Source organism: Lactuca virosa, chromosome 5, assembly GCF_052849685.1.
Source record: "Lactuca virosa cultivar CGN04683 chromosome 5, Lactuca_virosa_CGN04683_v6, whole genome shotgun sequence".
In the NCBI taxonomy this organism is placed as follows: domain Eukaryota; kingdom Viridiplantae; phylum Streptophyta; class Magnoliopsida; order Asterales; family Asteraceae; genus Lactuca; species Lactuca virosa.
In genome coordinates this window covers 370,792,007-370,797,241 of record NC_136430.1, presented here as the reverse complement: position 1 = coordinate 370,797,241, position 5,235 = coordinate 370,792,007, and positions in this window count along the sequence as shown.

The following is a 5,235-nucleotide window of genomic DNA, read 5'->3' as shown; positions in this document are numbered from 1 at the left end:
GTGTTTACGATTTTAAAGTTAAATGTTTTTTAGGTTGTTCTGGTGAGAAAAGAAAAGGTATGACCTAAGTGTAGTCACATCCATGATTTGTTTTGAAGCTTCAGCTAAACTCTTAATTATGTTTTCTTGATGTTCGAAACAATTGGATATTTATGGTGTGAAAATAGTTTTTGGATTATTCTATTTATATTTAAAAAAAATAGTTGAAATATTAAATGGTTACATGTGTTTAACATTTAGTTCTTTTGATTCATTTATTGCTTTTCATATTAATAAACAAACCAAAAAGATTTTTATAATTTTTAGACAAATACCAACAATTTGTGATGATTCTTCCTATTTTTTTTATCCGTAAATTTGAAGACCCTCACTTGGAAAATTCACCCGTAGTCAACGTTTCATATCTCAAAATTAAGAAAAAACATCATAAATGGTCCCTGTGGTTTCCCAAAATCTGAAGTTTAGTCCACGTGGTTTAAAAACGTCATAGATGGTCACTGTGCTTTCAAAACTTTTGACGATTGGTCCTTATTGCTAACTCCGTTAAGTTTGTCCGTTAACTAAAGGGCATTTTCGTCTTTTCACGATCACAGGGACCATTTTTGATGTTTTCACTTATTTTTAAAAAAAAATGAAAAAATGAAATAAGATGCAAAGGGGGTCCCACCCTCTCTCTCTCTCTCTCAACCCCTCTCTTCCTCTCGTTCTTATATCACCAGCCACCATCATCGTGTTTCTCACTATTTTTTGTTGATCGGAGCTAGCCAAACACCGTGTGCTGCTGTTACTGCTTGTGTGGCTCCATCTGACCAGCTCCCTCCGACCACCTGTCACCGTTCACCGCCACTCCCTTTGAGTTCACGTTGGCATAAAACAAATGAGCAAGGCAGTGGAACTACAATTGCACGCCGCTACCACCCGCTGTCACAGTGAGGACTCCGATTCACCAAAACTAATAGACCCAACAATCTATCTTCTCCTCCACCTCCTAATTTGACCACCGCCTGTATGGTTGTATCTATCTCACCAAAGTTTTTAAATCAAGAACCAGGGCATACATCTTTTCTCTGTGAAGAATTAAGACCATCATCTCTATTGATGTCATTCTCTCTTCTCCTATACCGTTTCATTGTCCATCATCAGAACACCACCATAATCCTTTTCAATATGCAATTGGAGAACATAAGGAAGAAGGGGCTGTGATTTGAATCTGTACAGATGAGAAGAAAGGCGCACAGGAAAAAAGGGCATCTCAGTCTTGATCTTCGAAGGTTAAGGGTGGGTCTAGTTTTCTTGAGGTGTACTTGGTGCTCGATTTACACGAGTTTAAAAATGACAGAGGCATCTCTCTTTCTCTCTTGTTCTTCATATACTGCAAAAGTTATTATGTTTATCAATTTTTAGTTCACTGAAATATGCACACAAAGTGTTTGTTAAAATGCCAAGGAGAGTTTTTAGTTGTTACGATCCATATTTGCCTTAAACCCTTTTTTGTTATTATGTGAAAGTGCTTGGCTAGCTCCGATCAACAGCAAAGAGTAAGAAACACGATGGTGGTGGTTGGTGATATCAGAACGAGAGGAAGAGAGGGCTTGAGAGAGAGAGAGAGAGAGGGTGGGTGGGTGGGACCCCCTTTGCATCTTATTTCATTTTTTCATTTTTTTTTAAATAAATGAAAACCTCATAAATGGTCCCTGTGATCATGAAAAGACGAAAATGTCCTTTAGTTAACGGACAAACTTAACGGAGTTAGCAATAATGACCAATCGTCAAAAGTTTTGAAAGCACAAGGACCATCTATGACGTTTTTAAACCACGGGGACTAAACTTCAGATTTTGGAAAACCACAGGGACCATTTATGATGTTTTTTCCAAAATTAAATTTTAAGAACATTTGTTAGGTTATTTTTGTTTCTACAGAAGACTTTTTTTTTAAATAAATTACATCACGTAACAACCGTCAAAATAATTTAAAATATACTTAAAATTTATCATTTTAAATTTATACAACAACACGGTGTATAATTATATTAATTGGTTAAATACAAATAATTACCAAATGATCATATACCATAAAATTATACCAAGATCTGAGTCGGGTGTTACCGTTCATCTATAATTCTTCTATCTATTAGCCAATGACTTTATACCCTTTTTGGTTTTACGAAAGCTTAGTGAATAAAATAATCAACATACACATAACATCATCATTAATTAAACAAAACGATTAAATCCAAAACAACCTTACTCTAACAAATAAAGATCATTTTGTCACATGTTACATTCTGATTTATTTTGCCAGATATCATCGTGTGGTTATTTTGAATTAATTTTTTCCACATGTCATTTTATGGGTTTTCTATTTTATTAAATTTCACATAATATTTTAATGTAATAATTTGTAATAAATGAATATTAATTTCATTAATGAACTTACCTCTAATTTCAATTTTTCAAATTTTTTTGTTTATTTATCTAAATTATTTGTTTAATTTAAAAGATAAAAACAATATTTCAATTTTAATAATTCATTATTTTTCTTATTTTACTATAAATTCAAAGTTCTCAAATATTTAGAAATTTATATTTAATTTTTTTTTAAATTAACATATGTAATACATGAGTCTCACGACTAATATAAAATATGTTTACGTCGATCCTTCCGACCAATAGCATTTACATGTAAAAAATATTTGTATATAATTTGGTTAGTATCTCATCGGATATCTCCAGCGGATTCCTGATTGTTTTATCCTATCATTGTCTTGTCATAAAAGTGTCACTAAATTAGGTTTTTTCTCTAGGTTGACATTACGTTTTTCGTTTTTTCAAGCAATATTTGTTTTCGTCGAAATAATCATGGGAATATTCCCGTTTTTTCTAGTAGTGATTTTGGCAAGCTCATGCTTTGCCAAAAGCCACACATCAAGTAGTAACCGGGAAGAGAAGGGAACCCCACCTATTTTGCGTATTTAAAAAGTTATTGGCAATTCTTTCGTATAATCGTCAAAAAAAAAAAAAAATCCTAACTTAAGATAAAACCACAAAAACTTCGATTTACTTTTAGTGGTTTCCATTAAAATAACTTCCAGAAAAATTTAATATCTGGGCTGGGCTGAATTTGAACGAGTCTGGATCTGGATGTGGGCCTGGGTCTCGGGGTAGTATTAGATTTTTGTTAAAAGAGGGCATCAATGAAATTTTATGCCAAAAAGTTTCAAGAAATTTCCACATGCCCATTTTTAACTAGTAAAACAATCATTGAAGCCCCGTTCTCCCTTTAGTAAATAAAACAATCTATTTTATTAGGAAATGAAGCTTTCTACAAATGGGTATCAAATACTTAATTGCATTAATAAACGCACCTGTCTACATATTGACACCATTTGTAATAGATAACTTATTCGACAAAAATATCAATATGTCTGACACAAATATAGGGAAAAAACATTAGTTACACGTATTATGTAAAAGGACATTTGTCATGAAAGATATGCATACAGTATAATGCATGTAAACAAAAGCATGTGAAATGCACATGCAAACAAATTCCGTTGATGTAATATTTAAGTTATTCACTGTTCACTAAAAATTCTTAACATTTACCTCGTTAAATTCGTGAATAGGTTTAAGCTACAATTTTTTTTATGCAATACTTTATTAATATTCACGAGAGTTGCATATTTTGACAAACAAATGTTAGATCAATTAGATAAAATGTTTGTTGAAGGGCACCCACTAAACCCAGTTTTTATTAGACAATATAAAAGGAAATTTTGCACGAAATACTTGGGGAAGGATTGAAATTCATATCATCCAACATAGAAACATAAGGCATTAATCACCAGCAAACAATATATACTTTTTGCGCATAAAAATGAAACCCAATTTATTATACATATATTAAATGAGAACACGGCTTATGAATATTAAGGATATCGAGCCCAATGGACCCATCTAGATATACGCCACTTCAACTGTATAGTCGATTGTCTTTTTTTTTTTTTTGAACGGCAAAGATAAAACATTCATTAAAGATAGCCAGCAGGTAGCTTGACAAATACAGTACATACAGATAGTGTATTAAGGAGAGAGATGTAGATAAAATAGCCTAGACAAAGCTAGTGTTGATCTAGGAATTAGAAATGGAAACCAAAACTAAGAATGAACTAGAATTCCCCAAGTGAAACCAAGTATGTTTGAGGCATCGTTGACCTTTGAATGAAGCAACACCAAAAGGGTAGTACAGCACTATAGGTAAAATAGTTGTGCTTCAGATCTTTAATATAGAGTCTTCATAATAGGAACCTTTGTCACCAGAACGTTGGGGATGCAAACTACCCCTCTAGAAAGACTAAATGCTACCAAAAATTATTTCCATGAGGCTTCTCCAAGCGCGCATAGTCGAATGCTTATGAAAATTATGCAGCTACGTCCAACATCCAAGAAGTGTCCAATTGAGAATCTCTGCGAAAAGAAACAAACAAAAAAGAGGAAAACACAATTGTCTTATATGTAAAGTCGTAATAGCTATATCTTTCTTTATAGTTCCTAGCATTGTTCCTATAATTATGTACTTTCCAACCGTGCAATTGCCAATATAAGGCATTTGTGAATGAAATCAAGCCTTTTTCACTCGACAAATTAAATATTCTTCTATTTTTATTTCTATAAATCCTCCTACCCAATTAAAAGATAACATATGTCATATTACTATACTAAAATATCCTTAAATGAGCATTAAATGTTACACATGTCACTATATAATTGGGTAGCAATATTTGTAGGAACAAAAAGTAGGATGATATTTAATTTTTCTTTTCACAATATCTTTCTACACTCGTTATGGTATCAGAGCTTCATTGCTCCTCTAAGCCCTTTTTCGATCCAATCCCTCTTCCTCTTCAAACACAATGTCGACCATTGTTGAAGTCACTGCCCATACTCACTTCCTAATCAAGCTTACCTCCAGCAATTTCTCTGTTTGGAGAAAACAAGTCCTTGCAACTCTAACTGGCCTAGGCTTAGACAACTATGTTGATGGTTCCAAAGTACTTCCACCAAAACACCTACCTTCCAATGTCACAAAATCGAATCCATAGTATCTTCCTTGGTTTCGTCAAGATCAGATTCTACTAGGTGTCTTACTTGGAAGCTGTTCTGACACTATTCAACCAATTGTCTCCTCTACAGAGACATCACACCAAGCATTCAAATGAACGGAGATGTCGCACC